The sequence below is a fragment of the Chionomys nivalis genome, chromosome 9 (genome assembly GCF_950005125.1).
Source record: "Chionomys nivalis chromosome 9, mChiNiv1.1, whole genome shotgun sequence".
NCBI lineage: Eukaryota > Metazoa > Chordata > Mammalia > Rodentia > Cricetidae > Chionomys > Chionomys nivalis.
In genome coordinates, this window is record NC_080094.1 from 64755721 (window position 1) to 64782444 (window position 26724).

Genomic DNA, 26724 nt, shown 5'->3' on the forward strand with positions numbered 1-26724 from the left:
ACCTGGAATGTGGCTTCCAAGGGCCATAGCCAACGTGGGTCATGTGGCCTGAGGCAAGTCCCTTAACTCTTCTGAGCGGCTAGCTTGTCTTCTGGGACGTGAGGCCAGCATGGTATGCAAAGCCTTTCCAACTCTAAAATTAAATGATGGCTGTTGTTCTTAGAAAGGCTCTCAGGTTCTCCATGGGCAAATTGGGAAACATCTGTTCTACCACAAGGCTGGGAAATAGGAAAGCAGCTTCTAAACAAGAGCCCTCTGTGCCCTTCAAACACTGCTGCTTCTACTCTGCATCTATGGGGTGAATGCATGACCCTGATATACAAATTCCAAATTCTGCTTGTATGACAGAAGACTCAACAGTGAGAGGCATCACTGGAATAAGGGCACTGATACAGAGGATCTGCGCTGGAAAAAACTGAGATTGAAGAAGAGGCTTCAGAACTCAGCTGTAGGAAAGAGAATAGTATCTTCCTGACTGTGGATCTGTTAATTAGGCACCATGAGCAGAGATGACACACAGCAAAGAAGTAAGAGCTCCAGAGTGGCTGGCATGTGCTCGCTGTTCTTATCTGGATCTTCCTTTATTTCTTTAGTTGTCCTTTCATTGAGACAAAGTCTCACTAGATAGCTAAGGATTGGCCTTGAATTCTTGATTTTCCAGTCTCCACCTTCTAAGTGCTAGAATTTACAGGCTTGAGCCACCATGCCTGTAACATGCATGTAATATGCAATGCCAAGATCCGAACCAAGGCCTCATGAATAATGGACAAGCATTCTACAAACTGAATTACACGGAGTCTTTTTTTTTTTAAGCTAATAAATTTGGTCTTACTTTCTCAAAGGAAAATAACAACAGATGGAATAGAAATCTATGTTATTCCTATTATACTGAGCTGTAAGGCCAATTATATCACAAATATAACAGAAAAGAACATCATTAATGCCTCTCCAGTTTATATATATTGTTTAGTAAGGAAAGCCGAAGCCTTGCTAGTGGCTTCAACAGCATCATCTTCCAAGGACTGTGGAGAAGGGGTTCCTATTATCCATCTCTTTCCTAAAGCTGCCATTCGTTACATCAATGCAATGCTCACTCCTATCCACAAAATCCCATACATTCAGCAAGACCGAAATCAGACTGTGGGGGCTGGAGAGATGGATCGGTGCTTAAGAGCACTGACTGCTCTTCCAGAGGACTCGGTTTCAATTCCCAGCACCCATAAGGCAACTCACAGCTGTCTGCAACTCTAAGATCTGACACCTTTACACAGACATATATGCAGACAAACACCAACCCACATAAAATAAAAATAAGTATGACAGACAAATCAGATGGCCATCTTTGTAACATGTGAGAAACAACCCCATGAGACCCTTTTTAGAGGGGAGATGGTGCATAATGACCCTCAAAACGTTCTGGAATTAAAGATGGGGGTCAGGGGTGCAGTTCAAGGGTACAGTCCTTGCCCAAGCATGGTTGAGGCCCTAGATTCAGTCTCCCACACACATGCACGCAGACACACACACACACACACACACACACACACACTCACTTTTCAGAAATAGATGATTAAAAGTAGACTTTCTTTAAAAATCCTAACGTTATCCTCATTTTCATCACATAAATCATCACATCGTCAGCTAGGAACTTACACCATTATACCAAATGACCCTCTACATACTTAGAACATTAAAACCCAGAGACCATGATGTGACAACTAGATACAACCTTCTCTAGCCCACTAAAGGATGACATTCTAATAGCATGGCCTCTTTAGATAACACTTATGAGGCCACATGCCACTGCTAACCAATAATACTAGTAGCAATAATAAAAGGAGCTAGTACAAGCGCAGGCACTGTGGCAAGCAATGCACAGACATTAACCTCACCGCAACGTTACGAGGCCCCACTGCCCCTCCCTCTTCATAGAACTGTCCAGAGATACCAAGCAAGATTTGAACATCACACCAGTCATTTGCTGAATGTTGCTTCCTCATGGCACCATGATGCCAAAAGAATAACAAAAACAAACAAAAGCCAGGCACAAGCAATCAACTTAACTGTTCCAAAACCATCACGTTTCCAGAAGGTTTGCCCTATTAACAATGGGAGTCTCATTTGGTGTGGTAGAAATAAAAGCTATTTATATAACTACAATATATATATATATTCCATAGTTCTTTTTTTTTGGTTTTTTTTTTTTTGTTGTTGTTGTTGTTTTGTTTTTTGTTTTTCGAGACAGGGTTTCTCTGTGGTTTTGGAGCCTGTCCTGGAACTAGCTCTTGTAGACCAGGCTGGTCTCGAACTCACAGAGATCCGCCTGCCTCTGCCTCCCAAGTGCTGGGATTAAAGGCGTGCGCCACCACCGCCCGGCTCATAGTTCTTCTACTATAGTTTCTCATTATCTACATAGAAGAAAAAAATGAGAAGGAGCTGATAAAAATAAAATCATGATGGCAGTACAGAGATCTTCTTAGAGCCCTGCTATTTTTACAGTGACCTTTTATCAAATGGTAATGAAAACAGTTACTGAGCCACTCGTTCTTGTCACGGGTGTTCATACTATTTGTTCATGATATTTCTGCATACCCATCACAGGCCTATCAGTCCCTCTAGGCCTAGACATTATATGTTTGCAGCACTGGGCTACATTTTACTTTGACATAGGATAATATTTACAAAACAACCAAGAGACTATTTTCAGAAGAGAGATGGTACTTAAACCCTAAAAAGATATAATCTTAGAAATAAAAGATGAGGGGTGGAGGTGCAGGTTACTTAGCTGAGCCTAGTCAGTCTCTGGCCTGCATGGGTGAGGAGAGAATGAAGGAGGACTGTGGATAAAGAAAGCTGCATCGGGATCTCTGTGACCTCAAGGCCAACCTGGTCTACATGATAAGCTCTATGACAGTCAGAGCTACATCCTGAGACCCTGTTTCGAGAAAAAAAAAAAAAAACAATAAAAATAAAGCTGCATGCATTTGCCTATTTGTTAATAACCAATTTTAACTCCAAACAACTCCTTCCTCCCCATTTTATTTCAGCCATTCTGTTGTTTTCCACCCAACATTTAGATAGCATCATAACCCATAAAAATGGGATGGATGTAAAATTTGAAGGCTGGCATGCTAAACAGCTTGACCCAGAACACAAACCACCACTTATGTGGCTACACTGGACAACCAATGTAAACATGTATGTTACTCCAAATACATGCAAATTTGTTCTTATTTTAAAACTTAGATTGTATCTTAGCAATTTCTTCCTTAAAAATAGCCAAGAAGCCCACTGCTTAAGATTTTTTTAAATAAATTACTATTTTGAAAAGAAATCATACTTATCCATGCATAGCAGATCGATCAATGATATGCTATTTCCTACAGTTAAAAAAAATTGTAAATGCTGCCTAGAAACAATCATTAAAAGCATTGGATCTCCATAATATTCTCTTTGTAAATAGTAAATTGGGGGGGGGGGTCTATTTTTACTAATCGCCCCTAGTCAGGTATTTAATAAGAGCAGCACCAGCTCTCTTCTGGCTATGCTAGGCCAGAAAAGAAAGCAGTCGTGCCTGGGAAGTTGGTCCATCATCTCTTTTCTTTTAAAGGACTGGAAAGGTGTGTGTGTAAGCATGTCTGCCTGCCCCTCCTCTCTCCCTCCCTTCTTCCTTTCCTCCCTCCCACCCTCTCCCCTTCCTTTCTTTCTTCTCTCTCTCTCTCTGTATGTGTGTTCATATGTTTAAAAAGCTATAGATATTATCTCTATCAAGTCTTCCCCACTGATGTGGGTCAATTTCTCTTAATGAGTCTCAATAACACACACACATACACACGGGGGGGGGGGCAGATAGATAGACAGACATGCCATATACTTAATCTAATATTTCTCTTTCTCAGGAGAACCCAGACTATCATAGAACCATACAACAATGAATTATCCAGTCCCCAAATGTCAATGCCAAAACTGAGAAACTCTGAAATACAAGAATCTTAGCATTTCCACCGTGGGGCCACATAGAAGACCTATTACTTACTTATACAGTTCATAGGCATCAAGGATAATCAGACTAGCACACAACCATCTCCACTCTACATCCACAGAGCTTTCTATCTTGCCAAAGTGAATGTCTACACCTGTTTAACAAATACCTCCCTATTCCCCAATCTGGCCAGCCAACGGCAGCCACCATTCTACTTCCTCTGTGTATGAATTTTACTACTGTAAGAACTATATACAAGTGAAACCAATGTTATTCTTTTGTAACTAGTCTACTTTCCTGAAGCAGTAACTTTGAGGTTTGTCCATGTTAAAGTGAAAGAAAGGATTTCCCTCCTGAGACTGAGTGATTTATCTCATTACATACACACCACATTTTACCATTATGGATGTTTACCATTCATCTGTCATGGCATTTGGGGTTTATCTATCTATTTACTATTAAGGATAATGTGGCCATGATGAGACTATATGTTGTAATATGATCGGCGGGACTGTGGGGTTGCGTCCCCGGCACCCAGCCGCCTGCCCAGCTAGCTCAGTCGGTAGAGCATGAGACTCTTAATCTCAGGGTCGTGGGTTCGAGCCCCACGTTGGGCGCCACTCTGTTGTATTAAGAGCGGTGGGCTAAGTTCCTAGCACCCGGCCGCCCGCATTGCTAGCTTATGCCCCGAAATAATTACACGGAAACTGTATTCTTTTGAACACTGCCTGGCCCATTAGTTCCAGCCTCTTATTGGTTAGCTCTTACATATTGATCTAACCCATTTCTAATATTCTGTGTAGTACCACGAGCTGGCTTACCAGGAAAGATCTTAACCTGCGTCTGTCTGGAGTGGGAGAATCATGGCGACTCCTTACTCGGCTTCTTTCTCCCAGCATTCTGTCTGTTTACTCCACCCACCTAAGGGCTGGCCTATAAATGGGCCAAGGCAGTTTCTTTATTAAATGAAAGTAATTCCTCCATAGTGGCACCCAACGTGCTAGTGAACTCCACGTAAAACCTGAGAGGGCTTAAAAAGGAGAGAGAGAGAATTTAAGACAGCTTTTTGCTGTTTGTGGGTTGCATGCCGCAAAGAAATTGTCCTGACTCAGCAACAGGAAAAAACTGGCTGTTTTAAAATGCTGGCTTTCTGGGCTGTGCCGCCATCGCGATCTCTGTCTGGCTCCTGCAGGAGACAGAGCTTTTGAATGCAGCATTTGGAGTAAAGTGCTAGGATTTGTTTGATGGCAACTAGACTCACTGTGTGCCTAAAAGGAAGTCATTTTGTGCAACGGCTCAGAGGCACATGCAGCTCCACCACGCTACTGGTGCAATGTGCAAGGGTCAGAGGCACGAGCGGCTCCGCCATGTTGGACTGGGCGGGGCAAGCAAGCAGTACCTGTTTTTGTTAGCGATTTAAAAGCACAAAAACAAAGTGCTCCTGGATAGTAAAAAAATTACAGATTCACAATAGAACTGATTCAGACACTGTTGGATGAATATATGTAGGCTTGAGAGAGAGAAAAATATATATATAAAGAATAAAGTTAATGTCTTAAAAAAAAGGGTAAAGTCTTTAAAGAGACAGAGTACAGATAGTTATAGATTAAAAGAAATAAAGAAAAATAAGCCACGTAAAAATGGAAAATTCACAGAGAGTCTGGATTCTTTGTATTATTGTGTTTTCTTTAAAATTTTTGACTGTAAAGGAGCTAAGTACAGAGAGACATTTCATTATATGGGCTGCCAAGCTAAACCAGAATGGATATAAGGGTATTATGATTTCAGAATATGGGTCTAAGGATATGATGCTTTGGAGAGGGTCTTCTTTTGTTTTCACAGGATGAGACTCTGTGGATTGCGTCTATCCCGATATGGTATGATAGACCACGCCCTCCTGAAAGGTTGCTGTGAACACCTTCAGAAAATTACTTCACTCAACTGCTGACTGAGATGACCCTGACACACAGGTTATACCATGAAAGATCTGAATACAGCGCCCCCATTCAGCAGGAAGCAGTTTGGAGAAAAAAACTGCGCCCATATTCCCAAATATTGTTTATAAATGTTCTTTTACATTTAAAGGGGGATATGATATAGATATGAATAATTTGCTTTGGTGTGGATTTGAAGGTCAATTTTGTTATATGTATATGCATATTTCTAATCTTGATTAAGGTATTGTGACTGTATAGTTCATTTAAAAATGTAATGTATAAGCCGGGCGATGGTGGCGCACGCCTTTAATCCCAGCACTCGGGAGGCAGAGGCAGGCGGATCTCTGTGAGTTCGAGACCAGCCTGGTCTACAGAGCTAGTTCCAGGACAGGCTCCAAAGCCACAGAGAAACCCTGTCTCGAAAAAACCAAAAAAAAAAAAAAAAAGTAATGTATATAGGTTGTTAATGGATAATCATCGATAATTGTCAAGCTTTTAGTCATGTTAGTTAGATTTTCTAGATGTGCATAGATATATTTCAGCTAGATAGGCATTCTTCATATCTTTCAAAGACTGCAGAATATGGCATTTAATGTTTTAATAACTTAGGGCTTTTCATGACAATGAGACACGTCTGCTCCTGGCAGCACCAATCTACTTCAAGAGGATGATGGGCATCGAAGAGGCTCCTTATGGAATTTGATAGCCATTTGGGCAAGAAACTGTTCTTGCCTGGACTGTTGCATAAACTGGACACAAAGAACCTACAGAGAGAGGACTACTGAACTTGCCTAAAGGTGAGATGGTCTTTCGGGGTTCCTGACTCATGAAAGAGTCTGCGAGACATTCTGCAGGACACAGCAAAAAGTGACTGAACTGTCTTTGGAATTTCCTGCTTCATGGAAGAGTCTGCTGGATACTATGGGCCTGTAGGCTGAAGATGGATGCCACAACGGTACAGAGGAACTTTGAGTGACTGTCCAGGCAGCGAAATGTCTCTGTCATTTCTAGAGTTTTGGATTTCTTGTTTACTTAGGTAATATTATATCCTTCTGGAGTCTTTGATGGAGTTGAAGAATGGATAGATAGTTATAGTTTTCCTTAGTTATGATAAAAGATAAAATAGATATAAATATTGTAACTGTAATTTTTGCTTGATAACCGTTTTGTTATATGTAATTTTACTATGTTAAAGTTAAAGCCTTTCTTTTTGTTTAAACAAAAAAAGGGGAAATGATGGAGGAATTACTTTCATTTAATAAAGAAACTGCCTTGGCCCATTTATAGGCCAGCCCTTAGGTGGGTGGAGTAAACAGACAGAATGCTGGGAGAAAGAAGCCGAGTAAGGAGTCGCCATGATTCTCCCACTCCAGACAGACGCAGGTTAAGATCTTTCCTGGTAAGCCAGCTCGTGGTACTACACAGAATATTAGAAATGGGTTAGATCAATATGTAAGAGCTAACCAATAAGAGGCTGGAACTAATGGGCCAGGCAGTGTTCAAAAGAATACAGTTTCCGTGTAATTATTTCGGGGCATAAGCTAGCAATGCGGGCGGCCGGGTGCTAGGAACTTAGCCCACCGCTTTAATACAACAACTATACAAATATTTCTTAAAGATTCTGCCTTCAGCCGGGCGGTGGTGGCGCATGCCTTTAATCCCAGCACTTGGGAGGCAGAGGCAGGCGGATCTCTGTGAGTTCGAGACCAGCCTGGTCTACAAGAGCTAGTTCCAGGACAGGCTCCAAAACCACAGAGAAACCTTGTCTCGAAAAACCAAAAAAAAAAAAAAAAAAAAGATTCTGCCTTCAGTTCTTCAATCTGGAGACTCCATTTCAACTTTTTGAGGAACCATTACACTTCTTTCCACATACCCTCAAGAATGCTTCTGACTGACAAAACTCCCAATACCAGAATTTTCTCCTGTCTGCTGTCCTCTGAACCTTCCCTCCTGCACCTGTGCCCTGTCATCAGGCGCACAGCAAACAAACCCCTGAAAAACTGCAGGAAATGGTATTTTTATGTCAATAGTTACCTTTTCATGTCCCTTGAGGTACAATCTCTCTAATTCATCTTAAGCAAGATAGGCGGGAACAGAGAAGCCCAGAGAACGTGAGAAGAAACACACCTGCCTGCCCAGCAGGTGACCCTTCTTTAATAACCCTGCAAGTCACAATGACTCCCACCTATGAAACCTGAGAGACATAATCCCCACGTCTCTTGGGTTTTCTACGGGCACCTGTCTGTAGTCTTCTGAGTATCTTCCTGTGTTGGAGATCGGTTATCAACACGGACTGTTTCAGAAACAGGGACCGGTTGTATAGGGCACAGAACTACTATAGAACAGACTGTCAAATTCAAGGTAGAGCCCCAGCAGTTCATTTTGAGAAAGATACTGTTTTGCATACCTATGCAGAAGGAAATAGTACAGTTCAATATATTCAAAATAAGTTTGAATTTCAGTAAGGTTTCTGTAACATTATTCCCCAAGAGACCCTTGGGTTTTGACAATAAATGGTGACTTTTCCGGAACTGTCTGGAAAGGCAACAAGGTAATATTCCACACACATAGAACTCCATAAACAGTGGTCTTCATGGCTGGGGTGAACTCAGAAGTACTGCATCTGCTTAGCATGTGAGAGACACTGAGTTCACACCTAGCACACCTGGTGGGGTGAGGGAGCACAAACTTCACCCTTATGACTAACAGCACCAAGATTACACAGGAATTTATGAGAAATCCGAGTTCCTGAGCACTACTGCAGCTTTGCTAACCCACAAGCTGTGGGGGAGGGCCCAGGAATCTGTGTTCCCTCCTGGTAATTCTGTGCACAATGAACTGCACACTGGAGAAGTCCTACCCAGATATCACAGAACACTTTGTGTCCATATTGCTTGGGTTTCACAGGCAGGCCTGGCACAGAGTCCTTTCAGTCACCCTGGTGGAATCTGAACTCAGGATCTCAAATACAGATAGGAAGTGTTCTACCATGCTATACCTCCAATGCTAATGTCCCTTTTACACACAGTTGCCTCTAAAACAAGAACAAGAGGCTCAGGGAAGTTTGTTTGATTGGTTCTTGTTTTATGAGTATTCATGTTTTGACTGCAATGTGTCTGTATACCATGTTTGTGACTGAGGCTCAAGGAGGCCAGACAAGGGCGTTGGAATCCTGGAACTGAAGTTACAAATAGTTGTGAGCAGTCAGGTAGGTTCTGGGAATCAAACCTGAGTCCTCCGGAGGAGAAGCATGGCTCTTAACCACTGAGCCATCTCTCCATTCACCAAGAAGCTAGTTTCAGTATGCATCATGAGGAAGAATGCTGGGAATCACTGGGCCAAAGAAAGTAACATGATCTGGGCAAAAGTCACACAGCGTCAGCATGAAGCACAAACCAGAACATACAAGCGGCCTATGTCTACCAGTTAACCTCCTGAAGCCAGGATTGCCTGTGGCAGGCACTTAGTTTGGGATACATTAGGTCAGCACTTGTTAAACTTCTACGCTCACAACCCCTTTTACCCAAGAAATTCTTACATGATCTCAGGTACATGGGCACACAAATCAAACATTTGTTGATAATAAATCATAATACATTTAATACCAATCTTTTTAATGTACAGTTCTGCCAGTTATTAAAGACTAAATTTGCATACTAGCAAGATAAGTGTGTTTTCCACTTAAAGAATTAAATCTTTGCTAAATATTTGATACTGTAGGACATAGAGCACCTTCAACATTGTTTTTTTACAGTTGATCAATATTTTAATTTTATATTTATCAATACTGAGATAAGCATGTAGTCTGAAATAGCAGAAGTATATTTAGGGACAACAGAAACTCCTGGAAGTTCTACCCCAATGCTAAGACAAAATTCATTAAATGATTTTTCTTCAGTGAAACTCCATTTATCAATACAAACAGCGGGTTTTTGGTTTGTTATTGAGACACGGTTTCTCTGTGTATCCCTGGCTGATCTAGAACTCACTTTGCAGACCAAGCTGGCCTTGAACTTGCAGAGATCTGCCTGCCTCTGCCTCCAGAGTGCTGGGATTCAAGGCGTGGTGGTACACCACCATGCCCAGCTCACAAGAAGCAGTTCTTAAGATCAAAATTCTGCCTAATATAGCATAATTCAAAGACACACTAATCTAATATTAACACCATGGTCAATGGCAGTAGGAAAATTTGAGGTCTTAGTTTACAGAATTAACCCAGTATGTTTCTGTAAGGGTTGACATATTTGTACATATAGTAAAGTCACTACAACTCATACCACACAAAAGCCTCATATCTGAGCCAAGGTGTTTTAGATAGTGTTCTTTGTGCTACATGGCGAAAACCCATGGTTATAGTGATGGTGTGCAAATATCTTGAATACATCGCACATTTAATTTTGAATTAATGTTTGATTGTCACCCACCTAGAAATCTTTTACAGCTGACAAAATTTTCATGACTTCTACATTCGGTTATGTGACCCCATATGGTCACACAGTTTAAGAAGCAGGGCAGTAGGGCATTTCACAAAACAGTGGCAGAGATCACCTAAAAGGATGGATGTCATTACATAAAAAGTGGGCTTTGAAGGAACAATAGAGTAAGAAGGTTAAGAATATTGGTGAGGAAAAGTAAAGAACAACAGCAGGCTTTAATCTGACCAGAGAAATAAGAGAAGTGTAAGGATTCATAAATTGACAGTTTAATGAGGTTGAAAACTATGAATTTAGAATAATAAAGAGATGAAAGAAAAAAAAAGTCAGAAGTCGCTGGCAGTTACAAGTTTTATGCATTCCAAATGTGTCCATGGGGCTAAATGTCTGGAGCAGGCTTGAAGCAGAACTCCTAAGAGACAAGAGTGTTGGAAGGTTTATCTAGATGAGGTGAATGATAGGATCTACTGTAGGAGACATGACAGCAACCATGACTGGACCATGAGTCCGGCTTTAAAGACAAGGGCAGAGAAACTAGCTGATGACAGTGGGTGAGGAACGGACGGGCCGGGCTACAGAAGGAGCAGGGACCAGAAGATAGAATCCTGACGACCGGCAGGCAGAAAGGGAAAGGGACAAGAACACCAATGCGTGGTCAATCTCTTAACAGTGCAGGGAGATGAGCGACCTCAATCCAGGTGCCTGCAAGGAAAAATGTCCTCCAGCCTGAGGATGTTAGAAAGTGCATCAGCCTGAGGAAGAGTGTCAGAGGGCACACAAGCAAGATGTGGGACAGAGAAGCAAGGGAATGAACCCAAGGAGAAGAGACACACAGCTCAGTTCTAAGTCCTTTATATATTTTTTAAAAGTCTACAGAAATAAGACATGTTCTCTAGTCTTAAATGAACTTCAATGTTTATTCAAATGACAGTCAGGCCCACGAAACTGCACAACCAAGCTTCTTACCTTGCTGTAAAAATGTGCTTAGTTTGTTTTAAGGCTTTAGGGACTGTTACTCTTTGGGTTTGAAATGGTTCCCAAGAGCTCTTGTATCTGAACACTGGTTCCCTGCTGGTGGTGCTGTCTGGAGAGGTTGAGATCTCCGCAGAAGTAGCACCTAGTTGGATGAGGTGGGTTGTTAGGGATGGGCCTGTGATGGTCACAGTCCAAACTAGCTGCTTCCACTTTCCAATTAAGGATTAAGCAAAGTCACTACCTCCTGCTCCTACAAACCAGGCTGAGCTGCTCTCTCAAGCATGCCTTCCGCACTATGACAGACTGAAATGTCCTGAAACCATGAGCCAAAATAAGTTGCTTCTGTTCCGTTTTTTGTCACAACGATGACTAAACACATAGACCACACTTTCTATTCATGCAGCGATAGCAACAGGGAGCTTAAGAATCACTTAGGATGTACTCATCTTGAGAAGACAACTGAAGAGTGAGTACAGGTTCCGCTGATTTGTTGCTGCCAATCAATACAGAAAGGTCCAAGAAAGACTACAGCAGCCTCTCAAATGGCTTTGGAGAACTGGTCCCAGAAGCAAGACAGGAATACACATGTCCTTCTCTGAGTACATGGTGGAGCTGCTTTTAGATCACCCTTGGAAACTAAAAAGGCTTAGAGTTTTTACTAAAGGGAACCATGACTGTCCACAGCCCTCAAAGCTATTGCATGCTCACAGCCTGAAAACATATTAAAATGAAATCTGCCCTGACAGTCCTCATGCCCTGAGCCAGGTGCAACTCTTACTGTATATTCATTAATACCAAGACACAAGGGAGAGCTCCCCAGGCTCATTTACCACTGAAGGCTAAGCCGGAACTCTGCACTAATGGTAGGTGGTCTCTGGGACTCATCTGTCCCACCTAAGTAGTCTGTAGATCAGAGTGGCTTGAAGCTTACTCAAGACCCATTCAATCTCCCACTAATTGCTTCCTAACTTTAATAAATTATGAGCGCTCATTAAAAGTAAAACAGGAAAAGGCTGAAGGAGCTACAAATGTACAGAGTAAAAAAACAGATTTTTACCATTGAAATCCTTACATTAAAAAAGATGTTAAAATATGCACATGTGTATCATACATGACAAATATGCTATTTTTACAGAGAACTACAAGACAGTTCGACAAACTCACCCTTCCATGGTAAATTCCAGGGCATATTCATAACAAGAGTCAGACGGGCTTTGTTTTCAGTCACATAGTTCTATAAAAATAAACTGTCATCACAACATCCCTGCAGTAGTAAAAGGCCATATTTGCCTGCAGTTAAATCCAACAGCAGCTGCTCTATGGAAAAAGAGGGCCCAATAATTGGCTTCTTTCACCTCTGTTAATCACGAACAAAAGTGTCATTCAGTTTCAAAATGGACAAAATGCTCCAATGGATGGTCAGCTAGCTGAGCCAATGGGGTGGAATAACAATAACCCTGTAGCATTTTCCTTTTTCCTTTTGTTTGGTCTTTCAAAGCCCTTAATTAAGACCTGCACAAAGCACCCCTCCAGGCTTTTCTCAATGAGGCATTACATGCCTGTTTTCTAGTATTTAAAGAAAAAAAAAATGGCAGGGATTTTCTGAAACACATTAAACAGAATACACAATTTCCATTTATTTGCAACTGAAATACTGTTAAAATTTTAGAGCTTAAATATTATCATAAGTAACAAAGCAAGTTCTTTTTATTTCGGGCTTGGGACTGGAGGGTGAAAGAAGGGTTGGTTAGAAGCAGTGGGAGGGCAGGGTCAGGGGCTAGCAAGGGGAGTGCTGAACCCAAAGTATTGTTCAGCCATTTCTCCAGAAATAAAAACTGCAAGCAGCCATAATTTAGAAAGATCTAGAGCTGTCTTCTCAACATTTCAATGACTTAACACACACGAATGGAAAGAAATAGCAAAATATATGAGACAGTCTTACAGCAAACAACTAGATGACTGAAATAAGGGAGATTCAAGCTGGAACCAAAGCCTCTTCTTAGAAACTAATTTCTTTAAAAAAGATTACATAAAGTATTTTTAGAATTAAAAATGCTCGATAAGAATAGTGTATGAGTCTATAATTGATTTCTTTTTCTGTCCTAGCCTGAACAAAGATTCATCTAATTATGGTGGATAAGAATCAGAATGTCTAAGCTTTAAAAATATCCATGGCCTAATTAACTTTTCATTATCCAATTTTCTTTTTGCACAGATTAAAAAAAGGGCTGTTGTGTACGTTTTTAAATGCTCTGAAATATAATCTTTCCGGGTTGTAGGCTGTTCTGAAAATACCTACTCCTGCCCATAATTTGCCACCACCCGCCCCCCAATATCCTGAATGACAGCTTAATGTGACAGCTTTCTTGCCACAATTCACCAAAGGGGAGTGGCAGGTAGAGTTCTCAGAGAACAAACACCTAACAAAGCCATCATTCTGGGGAGTTACCTTCAATCTGTCAATCTAATCCGTCAAGTGGAATGTGCCCCGCTATTCTCGTGTAAATGTGCTTATTTCAAACAAGGCAGAACCTGGCAGCTGCCCTGCAGAAGACTAAATGACCCAGCTCAAATGTCACCTCAGCTGGGAAGGCTTCCCAGTCCCAAAGCAGAGTGAGTTCCTCGGCCTCCTCTTGTTCCCACAGACCTCGGTCTATGATTCTGTGTGGTGCTCTCACACTAATTCTTCACGTACTCATTTTGTCTTCTTCATTGGTAACCACGTGACCAATGGACACTTGGTGAGCTAGTGTGAGGGAAAAGGGCACAGGCCCTAGAATCAGAGAGAATGGGTTCAACTCCTGGTTAGAAACTATAAAACATGGCCTTGGATATACACTACTAATGTATTTAGCTAATTAAATGTTTTATAACAGTGGCTCGCTTTAAAAGGGCATAAAGACCTCTCCAATACAGTCGAGATGATCAAGTGAACTAACAAGTGTACGCTCTGAGTTTAAGGCATGGCACATATGAAGACCCTGGTTCCAATTAAACCAGGAAGCTCCGTCCTTACTTTTCCCCTTGTCTGCCCTTGAACACAGCAACACACCCGAAAGAACACCAAGCACAAACTTGTTGATGGTATAAACTCTGGCTCAGCGGGTTAACTTATAAAATTTCTCAAGTAAAAGACAATTTCCAAATGTCATACTTCTGTGCCCTTTAATTTCTTCACCATAGATCAGTACACATGTTCCATGCGAGAGAAAAATTAGAGCAACAAAGAACTAAAGTCAGGAAGCAAGCAAGAACCAAAGACCCCAAGTAAGATCTGATTCAAGCTCGTGGACTCAGCCAAATGTTGACTGTCGTGTTGGCTACGATCGCATTTTCCCTCTAGCTCACATGCATATTTCCTCAAGAGTGTATCAAATCTTCTTCTTCTTCTTTTTTTAGGATAACCAAGGCTCATCCTTTCTCCAAAGAAACACAGCGAACTTTCTTTGCAAGTGTTGAGGCTCTAACTCAAGGCTTCGTGAAAGCTAAGCAGGCGCTTTACAGGCAGCTGCTAGTGGTCAAGTTAATGGACCTCGATGGCCCGTATTGTCATCCTCATCTTCCCACTGGTACTGCACCACACATGTGCTCCAGACCCTACATCCTGTGGTTCTGTGATTACTGTCACTGTTCCCTGTAGTGCTTGCAAGAGTCAAAGCCACTGGTATTAAGAAATTAAAGAGTTTGGGACATGAACAAAAAGTAAAGCAAAAATCACTGTTTTCTTAATGCGTCTTTCAAAGACCTTACCATTAAATACAGGAACATTTGATTATATGTAGCAATTCCGCTACACCCTAATTTAATGAAATCATTACTAAACTAGGACCATCATTGCATTAAAATAAATCATTTGGACTTCTGTTAACTAAAAAGGAACTGCAGAAACAAAGTGAACTTGCTGTGCAATTTATTCATTGTGCAACACATTTCATGAATCTGATTTAAGTATTAAAACCATAAATAGATATTTGCATTTGAAAACTCAAGCATCGCACGCTGTTTTTCAAGGAGACTAAGAAAGCAATAGTGAACCAACCACTGTAGCAAGGCCCCTGACGACAGGGGGCTTACTTTTCTTCTACACTCTAAACAAGTCGGAGACCAACATACGACTTTTCTCACTCAAATTCAAATAAAAGGAAGGTCATCGCCATGTGAATGTTTTCTTTCCAGGGATCAACACGGAAAGGAACTCACCTAACTGATGCTATCTGACCAGCATAAGTAATTAAGTTGTTAACAGGTCAAACTGTTTACAATCTTTTTCTAAGACAGGGTTCTCAGCATGGGGGTCACAAACCCCTATAGGCCCGAATGACCTTTTCACATGGCTCGCCCACGACCATCAGAGAGAAACCCTGTCTCGAAAAACCAAAAAAATAAAAAGAAGAAAAGAAAAGAAAAAAAGAAAACACAGAAGATGCTTCCATCACGATTCATAACAGTAGCAAAGTTACAGTTATAAAGTAGCAAAGAAAATAATTTTATGGCTGGGGTCACCACATGAGAACTGTGTTAAAGGGTCACAGCATTAGGAAGGCTGAGAACCACTGACCTAAGAAGACGGCTCTGCCATCTTAACACTGTCCAGATAGTTCTCACAAGTGTCAAATGATCAATACTTACTTAAATTCAAAAACAAACAAACAAAAACTCCTGACAGCATGAGGACAATCTATTTCAACCATGTGTGAAATGTCTCATCGATGAGGGGTTGGTACTTGCCATATTACTTAAAGAATTCAAGGGCTGGCCAGAGGGCTCAGCTGAAAAGTGCAACCGGAATTCAAACCCTGGAACTCGCAGGGAGGAAGGAGAACCTACAAGCCGCCCTCTGACCTCTGCACAAGCGTAGCACATATTCAGCTACACACACACATGCATGTGCATACACCATCAAGCATTCAACGGGTAGGTGTAAGAAAGAAATGTGATTCAAGTAACAGACATCTGTAGGCTGGACATGTTAGGCACATTAAAATGACTTTTGAAGGGTTCAATAGTACTCCTATTATCCTCAGATTCATTGTCATGATTTCAGTTATCCATGGTCAACCATGGTCCGAAATCATTAAGTGGACAGTTCGAGAAGTAAACAACTCACCCTTACTTTTTTACGTTCTTTGGCCACTCATGGTAGGACGATAAACCCTCCTGTTACCCTGACCCATTCTGTCCAAGACATACGGATCATCCCACTGTCCATAGGAGTCACACCATTTTGGTCGCATAATAGATAGGTAATGAGACTGACCTTTACTAAACAAGGGCTTATGCCTCAACTCTCACACACACGCCTCTCCTACCAAGTACTGTATGAAAAGCTAAAAGCTCCTGATTTAATATGGATAGGGAGAAAAAAATCGCATGCTGTGGTGAGAATCTGTGAAATTATAACAGACCAAAAAGGAAATTCATTCAACTTTTGCTGTCAGCTATCCAGCTGCAAAAGTTAATGTCACAATGCCACAATGGGGGCCAGGCTAAAGAGAAAAGGCACTAAACGTGTGTAGGTTCACATCGGAGTGTGTGTGTAAATGTGCGTGTACCCTATTATATCTTCAGAGGTTCCTGCTCTGCTTCTTCTTCAACCCGTAAATGGGTGGAGTTCTTTATGCTGAGGAATAATCTGTAAAGATGTGTCTCTGGCTAAGGCCTCTTCTGATAGGTTTAATAAAAACCTGAACGGCCAATAGCTAGGAAGGAGAGGATCCACAACTAACCACTGGGCCGAATTCCTGGAGTACAACTGAAGAGAGGGAGGAGCAACATGAACAAGAGGTTCAAGACCATGATGGGGAAACCCACAGAATCAGGTGACCTGAGCTAATGGGAGCTCACTAACTCTGAACTGACAACTGGGGAACCTGCATGGGACTGAACTAGGCCCCCTGAATGCAGGTGACAATGGTGTGGCTTGGGCAATGAAGCCTCTGGCAGTGGAACCAGGATCTAACCCTAATGCATAAACCAACTTTGTGGAGCACATTCTCTATGGAGAAATACCTAGGCAGGAGGGGGAGGGGGGGCTTGGTCCTACCTCGAGGAGGTGATGGGACAGACTTAGTTGACTTCCCAGGGGAGGCCTTACCCTCTCTGGGGAGCAGATGGGAGGGGGTGAATGGAAGATGGGGAGAGCAGGAGGAGAGGAAGGGGGGGGGACTAAAATTAATATGCAAAATAAAAATAAATAAAATAAAAACTTTTAGCTTTCCATCTAAACACAGCACTTCACATTGTTTCTATCGAGAGCACCTAATTATCCCCAGCATACCACTGTTGTTCCCCCTACCTTCACCCCATAGGAAATGGAGCGCTTAATATCCTTGAAGGAAATTGAAGTGGCACAGGTCTTGTAACTAAAACTATGCTGTAAAAATAAAACCTAAAAAGTAGTGTTTAACAACCCTTACAACCATGTCTACAGAGACATGGCTACTACTACTTGAAACAGAGTCTTGGGTAGAATGAAGTTTTTGGTTTTTTTGGTTTTTTTTTTTAAAGAAAGAATACTTTTAATTTTTCCTGGCAGAATACTTTCCTGGTGGAAATACACTTTCAATCCACAATCTTCAACTCTGAGAATCAAACAGAATTGGAATTAAAGTCATAGCCATACAAAATTATTTTCAGAAAACAAATTATCTCTTCTCCATTCCTTGCTTTCAGGCCATAAATGTAACAACTATATTTTAGAACTAAGCAAAATGAAAACTACCTCTTTGGTAACCTTAAATATAACCCTAAATATAAACCTCTTTGCTGTTCATAAAATAACATCCAATGAATGGGATAACATATAATGATCTTGTCTCTACCATATAACTAGGATTTCACGTTATGGCCTTACAAAAACAGTTCTTACAAATACTAAAAGTTTTCACGTTCAAACTGAAGTGTTTTGTGAGTCTTTAAAACGCTGTTTTAAAGAATCTAGTTTTATGTCCAGAGTTGGCATAATTTCTCACTTAAAATTAGGAAATAACAAATTTTCAAATCAAGGCCTTCGGGAACTGTTTAGTGCTATTTAGCCATGAAAAGCACCTTAAGAGGAATGCCTGGCAGACACTGCTACCCTCTGGAACACCCACCCACCAGCCATCACTTATGAACCAAGGCCTCAGTCACTATGTCAAGGGTAGAAATTATGATAAAGACAGCTCTGGACACTGCCGGGCTTGGAACTGCTCACTGAGCAGTCACGTTCTTCCAAACAAACTAAACATTTAAGAGGCTAAAGAGCAGTGGAGGCAATTATTGGAGGAAATTTCTAACTAAGCCAGAAAGGAATAATTAAGTCTTTGCATGGTAAATCACATCACCGGGGTTAGCAATGAAGTAATCAAGTGTAAATGGTGACAAAGCCCATCCGTACGACTCATGAAAGGGAACTGAGGTTGTGGGTAATCTGGACTATTGTTGCTTAAATACCACAAAAATTAGTGCTTAAAACTTCATTCATTCACCCTATCTCTTTACAAATGTGTGCACCTTTTGTGGGAGGCAAAAAAAAAAAAATTGGTTAATCTAGCAATTAAGGCAAATATCCTGAGACATCAGAAGCAAAACTGCTACTAATTCACAGGCAGAGAGACCCACAGTGCCTAGACTGGGTGCTCAGTAATGAAGCATTGCCTTTAGTAAATAGGAAGTGAATAGGAGTGCTCCATCCAGAAGACATGACTGTGGCCATTTAAATGGTAGACCTAACGTGGACTTAAAGTATTGTACTTCCTCTGTTTCAGAACACATTAATGTACATGCACGAACGCGTACACACACGCGTACACACACACACACACACACACACACACACAAGACAGAAACAGAAAGAGAGTCACCCAGAGACACACAAAGGCAGGAAGTTGGGGAGAAAGAGGGTAGCCACTTACACAACGGCTGCTCAGTAACAAATCAACTTCAGTGATGCTCTCAGGGAGCAAAACAGTGTTGACCCTGAAGCCAAAGGTACAGAGCCTTTGGCTCCACAGCCACACATTTGTTGCCCCACTTTGGAGTGCATTTCCTACTCCCACTTAAACGTTAAAATCAAGACTAAGACTCCAGGACTCTAAACGGTACGTTTCTTACCACTCTTGTTTGAAATACTTTGAGGCTCACTAGAAGCCGCAAAAATACTACAGGAGCCCCTATAAATCTTTCCCCTTGCTCTTGCCAATGAGAATTTTACATGTTCATAATGCAGTAGTTAAACTGGGAAGTCTACTTTGGTATAGTATATTTCCTAAACTAGGGCCTAACAAGGTTTGACTAGTTTTATAATGCCGTTTTTTTTTTTTTTCTTTTTGCAGTACTAGGGACCCAGATGGGCCTCCATGACATACGTCAAACAAGTGTTCTACCACTGAACTCGAACCCCAAGCTTTTAAAACAATTTTTGTTTTGCTTTTTTTGTTTTTGTTTTTCAAGATAGGAACTCACTAAGTAGTTCAGGCTGGTCCCCTGCCTCCACAGCGCTGGGATTAAAGGCATGTGCCACCACTGCCTGACTTCAATTATTGTTTTTTATATTGAGACATGGTCTATTTAAATTGCCCAGGCTGGTCTTGAACTCACCATGTTGCACAGCAGGCCTCAAACTGGCCATCTTTTTTGTATTAGTCTCCTGAGTAGCTAGGATAATGGGCCTGCCCCACAGCAAATCTAGAGACGCTCATTTCTTAACTCACATGTATACTCACAATACTGCCTTGTCCATCATCACAAGGGAATGCCCCACCCCCATCGCATCATTTCTTCCCTAACTGTAGCTGCCATGGATTTGCTCTCCATTGCTACACGTTTGTCCTCCAACCCTCGAACATCTGACCCCCTGCTCTTGAGATCCACCTGTGTGCTTGCATGTATCGGTTCCTTCACTCCTGTCTGATGCTCTTCCCCTAGTTTTCCCTGCTACACTGATTCGTATTCCTTACATATTTAAATCAAATTGTTGCCAGCATGGAGAATAACTTTTCTTTCCCTAAAGCAGAAAAAGGAGAATTGTTCAATGTCACCACATTGGAGGAGGAACAAGGAGGTCCCATGACTCCGCACATCAACTCTGGCTCCATAACATGAAGCTGGGATTTCCAGAGAGGGCACAGCTGAGCAATGCCAGCCAGGGAGGGTCCCATCACTCTCCTTACGTCCAGAGCCTCCAGCAAGATGGTCTGGGAGAAAAAGTCCCCTCTGGCTGGCACCTGGCCTCAGCAAGAGTCCTAGGGATATTTAGGGAGAAACTTTATAATATATTGCTTTTCCAGTGTGGAAGATGGATTCATATTCCCAGAGATGTTGGCTGACCATCTTTACTTCTTGCAAACCTATTTTGACAAACCTAAATAGAAACTTCCTTCATCCTCCTTTATTTTGAACAGTATTTAATAGTACCAGATCTTATAAGATTTGCTGTGTTTCATGACCTTTGTCTAATTAACTACCTCCTTCCTTATCCAGCAGGTAAGTGATATGAGTGTGGTGGGGGCATGATCAGGCATCATTCAGTTCTGTGTCCCCAGCACCAAATACGACAGACATATCATAAACATGCTGAAGCAATTACTTTCTAGCACTAACTTGTTATCTGAGTAACTCTCCAAGTTGGAGAACACTGATGCCGTTCCATAAATACTGTTCTCAAAGCTCAATTATCTTCTCATTCTCTCTCCCAGTTAAATCATCTGTTGCTGCCCAAGGGTGGTGGAACACACCTTTAATCCCAGCACTTGGGAGGCAGAGGCACGTGGATATCTGTGAGTTTGAGGCCAGCCTGGTCTACAGAGTGAGTTTTAGGACAGCTAGTGCTTTTACACAGAGAAACCCTGTCTCAAAAAAAAAAAAAAATCAAAGGAAAAAGAAAGAAAGAAAGAAAGAAAGAAAGAAAGAAAGAAAGAAAGAAAGAAAGAAAAAAAGAAAGAAAATAAGAAAGAAAAAAAGAAAGAAAGAAAGATCATCTGTTGCCTATGAGACCAAGCGTACCAGGCCCATAAAGGCTGGACAGACAAGGGGGAAGCACTCACCATCTGGCAGCACAAGCTGTATCAACACAAGTCAGAAAGTCTTACTGGATGCTTGAGATTTACCAGGTCTAAAGAGGATGGACGCCTTTTCTGACATTGCTCTTTCTGCTTCTGCTCTTGACTGCTCTGATGGTTAGGAGCGGTTCTGGGACAGCTGGTAGAAAATGGTTTCTTCCCTCTGGCAGGAATCTGAGCCAGATCAACTAACTACTTCCTTTTCCCACTCCCTCCATCATTCCCTCCCTTTTTATTTTTTGAGATAGTATCTTACTACACACACAAACACACACACACATACACACACATACTAAAGCCAGCATAGCTATAGAGACTCAATCCTTCCCTCAAAGAAAAGGAAAAAAAAAAAAAAGCCAAGGTTATTTGGCTGAGAAAGTTTTATAACAATGCCCTTCTGTGCCTTTTTGCAGATAACCAGTCGCCCACCTTATGTGTATTAGATAGTTGGAAGAGTTCATTTCATAGAGCAGGAATTACTTCTGGAGAGGTTTTTATTTGGTCCTCTGCTTGAAATGTCCAGAGCAACTTAGACTTGAGATTGTGAAGGTTGTGTGGCACAGAGAATGTAAACGACCTTGAACTCACACCCTTCTGTCTCTACTTCTCAAGTGTTTGGATTTATATCCCCCCCAGGCCCAGCTCCAGCTCAGATCTACTTCTTCTTCTTTAGAAGTGCACTCAGAAGGAAGAGAAGTTCCAGAAGTACCAACAAAAATGTGGCATTATAGCCTGGCGGTGGTGGCGCACGCCTTTAATCCCAGCACTTGGGAGGCAGAGGCAGGTGGATCTCTGTGAGTTCGAGACCAGCCTGGTCTACAAGAGTTAGTTCCAGGACAGGCTCCAAAAACACAGAGAAACCCTGTCTCGGAAAAAAAAAAAAAATGTGGCATTATAATTTATGTAATGAAAGTTTTAATAAAGAAAAAAAATCAAGTCCACAAACAGGTAGGTATGAACATATGCCCTCGGTGTGTGTGTGTGTGTGTGTGTGTGTGTGTGAGAGAGAGAGAGAGAGAGAGAGAGAGAGAGAGAGAGAGAGAGAGAGAGAGAAAAGAGAGAGTTTTCTCCACGGACCATCATCATTTGGGGGTGAGGCTTAGAACAAGAGAAGGTTTACATTCTCTGTGCCACACAACCTTCACACCCCTTCACAATCTCAAGTCTGGACATTTCAAGCAGAGGATCAAATAAAAACCTCTCCAGAAGTAACTCCTGCTCTATGAAATAAACTCTTCCAACTATCTTATACACATAAGGTGGGCGACTGGTTATCTGCAAGAAAGCACAGAAGGGCAGTGTTATAAAACTTACTCAACCAAATAACCTTGGCTTTTTTTTTTTCCTTTTCTTTGAGGGAAGGATTGAGTCTCTATAGCTATGCTGGCTTTAGTACTCCAGGTAATCTCCAGGGTCACCTACCAAGTGCTGGGACTGGAGGCACAAACCATCCCTGGATGTACTCTGATCTAGAAAGCCAAACCCAACACCTCCTCTGCAAACCCCCAATCCTTAGCTGCAGCAACAGCCCTCACACAAGCACGCCCGCTAGGTTTCTCCTTTTCTAGATGACCGAGAGCACGTAGGAGTGTAACTGGAAGATGCCACACGAGAAGCACTGCACGCACGGCCTGGCACCTGGTAACATTCTTCCCAAGCAAGTGAATAACAAGAGGATGGTGAGGATTTCTCTGCAAGACCAGAGAGACCACAAAGCTCTTCCTGGCAATGCCATGTAAGCGAAAGGAAAAGGGGAAACACTTCCCGGAGGAAAACAAAACAAAACGACCTTTATAATCAACAAGCAAATGGCTCTCCAGGACGGCGCTGGCAATCATCAGAACACTGCAATTACAGCCACAGACTCACTCATGAATAGCCCTGCTGCTAAAGGAAAAAGTGTGCATAGATCCAAGCGGGAACTCATGAAGTCTGTAAAATATTAACAGCTTAATAAACATCAGCTCACACTATCAACAAACACAGTGTTCAAGTCAACTAAAGAGTACCAACTAAATTAATACCAAGTTGAGTAAATGAAATGCCTTGGGGGAAAAAAACGGCTCATGGGTGATTCACTTTTATGCTGGCCTCCCTATAAAAACATCTTCCACAGGAAGGGCAGGAAATTCCAGGGAGTGAAAGGGGGCAGCTATATGGAAACCATCACACTGAACACTTGGTTTTTTAATCTTCCTCAAGGCTTTGCTTTAAAGGAGCACATGGAGAGACTTGCTCCTTGAGAAACAGAAAAGCGAGCCTGCTAGCAGATCTGATCCTCCTATTCCATATCCACGCAAGAGAGAGGAAGCTACCACTGATAGATGATCCTGGCACTATTAAGAGAGGTGGTGTGCACATCAAAGTCCTTCATTCTTTCAAGTTTTGTTTCTTTTATTAACCTATACTCCTGTACAAAGTAACAGATTTCGTTATGACATTTTCATACACGTATGTATTGTACCTTGATTGTATTCACCTTTTTCCTCTGCAGACCAATAACAAGCAGGAGTTTATAGTGGGGGGTGGGGAGTGAGGGAGACTAACACTTTTCCCCTAAAAGGTCTGCTATAAATAAAAAACTTCGTTTTACACCCAGAGTGCACAGACTTTAACATTAGCTGCTTCAATCAGGTCAGTCTCGCACAAACAGAGATGTGTGGCTATACATGTGCTTTAGAGCATGCTGTATTTTCAGTCCTGAGTTTCTCTTTTCCTCTAATAATCTAAAACTTCCCGCTATTCTTTTTTTTACTTTTCGTGTGTGTGTGTGTGTGTGTGTGTGTGCATGCACACGCCATGTGTCATGGCTCACATGTGAACACCCAGGGATAACTTGCAGGAAGGACTTGGCTCTCTCCTTTCACCAGTGGTTCAATGGATGGAACTCAGGCTCTATGTAAGGTGTCCGCCTGCCTCTGCCTACCAAGTGCTGGGATTATAGGCATGCTCCACCACCATCTGGCAGCTCTGATCTTTTTTTCCGCTCTTTTCTCTTATGATAAACTCTCAAATACCCAAGCAAACAACACAGATGAGCAAACTGAAGTACAAAACACCTGAGTTTCCAGACAAACCATCACCCACTAAGTGTGGGTGTTTGAGAAAGTTACCAAATCCTTGAAAATCTTACTTTGCTTAGTCATACAACAGGAACCCAGAAATGGACCTAAATACTTATAAAAATAACTAGCAAGCATAATATGTCTAAAATAGAAGAAAGGGGGCTGGAGAGATGGCTCAGTGGTTAAGAGCATTGCCTGCTCTTCCAAAGGTCCTGAGTTCAATTCCCAGCAACCACATGGTGGCTCACAACCATCTGTAATGAGGTTTGGTGCCCTCTTCTGGCCTGCAAACATAAACACAGACAGAATATTATATACATAATAAATAAATAAATATTTTAAAAAAATAAAATAGAAGAAAGATCCAGAAATTCCTCACCAAATTTCTATTTTAAAAAAAAATCATGTTTTAAAACACATATATCCAAACAATTCAAAGACTTTACTTTTGGTGAAACGTTTTACAATAGGTCGCTTCTGCAGGTGTCTTCAGGGTATCAGGGTAAATGCCATGGATAAAAGGGATGCTACAAAATGTTCTTTTAGAACTGCAAACTTCTAAACAAAACCAATTTTTAACAGGTTCAGCTAATGCTGGATACTAAACTAACTAGGCTTAAATAAATAATAAATGGCAGCCTTGCCATAGTTTGCAGACATTCAAATTGAGACTAACATGTGCCTATAAATCTACACTTAATTTACCCTCAACTCGAGACCTATGTACTGCTAGGGGTGGGGCTCAGTCATGCTTGGGATCTTCACATTCAGGAGGCTGAGGTTGGAGGATTTTTTTCCAATTCAAAACCAGCCTGGGCTACATAACGAGTTCCAAGCCAACCAGAGCTATATATCAAGATTCTATCTCAAAAATGTGTGTCCTAAATAACAAATTGGGTGCTAAAAAAAAAAAGTGAGGGTCAATTTTAACACAGGGATGAGTTTTCTCCTCATTATAAATTCATAATTATACACTAAAATGGAAAATTGAGTAGACTCATTTGTGAAGAGCAGAAAACAAAGTTCTAAAAATTTTGGTACTCAGAGCTAGAGAAATGGCTCAGCAGTTCAGAGCACTTGGAGAGGCTTGGGTTCAGTTCTCAGCACCTTCACAGTGACTCACAAGCATCTGTGGTAACAGTGTCAGAAGACCCAACACCCTCTTCTGAGCTCCCCGGGTACCAGGCAGGCAGGCACGTCGTGCACATATAAACATTCAGGCAAAACACACATACATATAAAATGAATAAATAAATAAATACGTATCTTAATTTAAATTTAGCCTCCAAGGTCAAAAAATTTAGGGAAAAGCTTACCAAGAACTATAAAGGAGCTGAGTGGTGGCACATGTCTTTAATCCCAGCAGTTGGGAGGCAGAAGTAGAAAGATATTTGTGAGTTCGAGGCCACCCTGGGTTACAGAATGAGTTCTAGGACAGCCAAGGCTGTTACAAAGAGAAACGCTGTCTCAGAAAATAAAAAAAAGAAAAAAAAAGAACTACAAAAGGATAGGACTGCCTTAGCAGCAGAGCACACTGCTGAGTGTGTGCAAGACCTTGGGTTAAAAACTACAAAAGAGATAACTCTTACAGAAGAAAGTGTGAAAGACATTAACTTCTATGAGTTAAACTGTTATGCAGCTTGCGCTCAGTTATGATGCCAGGAGCCATGAGAAATAACTTTTAGAGAAGCTGTATAGATAAATTTAAATATTTGGTTTTATGTGGCATTAAACAATCAGCAGGAGATGACATCCCTTAAGATAAATCATGACCATTTGTCAAAGCCAGCCCACATGCAGGGGAAACAAAGAAACTAGAAATTCAGGCTGGGGTATCTTAGGGATTGGAAAAGAGCTGATGACATGGGCGTCATTGTTTCCTTCAGCAAAGCGATGAATCATCTCATTGGGGGATATCTTGGGCTTTCTTTTGTTATTTATTTATCATTCTATTACTGAGTACCACTTCAAGGAGAGGGGGTACTAAGGGCAAGTTCCCAACACAAAGTAAGCCTAGTAAATCCAGAAATTAGCTTACCCTTTCTTTTCCATATTCTTGGCTCCTGTTTAGCCGGTCAATGAGCCTCTATACCCTGTAGATCCAGAGAGCACGAAGCAAAGCCCTTCATGCTAGCAGAAGGCTGGTAGTGTGAAGAAGAAAACCCTTAACGGCCCATGCAGCAGTGTTAGGCTAGCACAAGGATGATCAATTGATCTCTTTCTTTAGACTGACAAGAAGAAAAACATACACACAGTTAGCCCTCCAGGCATGGTCTACGGGGAATTAAGGAT

At 41.6% G+C, this 26724-nt stretch overlaps 1 protein-coding gene and 1 non-coding gene across 2 annotated transcripts in view; one reads left to right on the forward strand and one right to left on the reverse strand.

The window, feature by feature from the left end:
- The window catches only part of Lgr4 (leucine rich repeat containing G protein-coupled receptor 4), a 104553-nt gene that overhangs the window by 65446 nt on the left and 12383 nt on the right, over window positions 1-26724 (reverse strand). The window lies entirely within an intron of this gene.
- Window positions 4527-4599, forward strand: Trnak-cuu (transfer RNA lysine (anticodon CUU)). Its single transcript has one exon. It is a non-coding gene; the product is annotated as a tRNA-Lys (tRNA).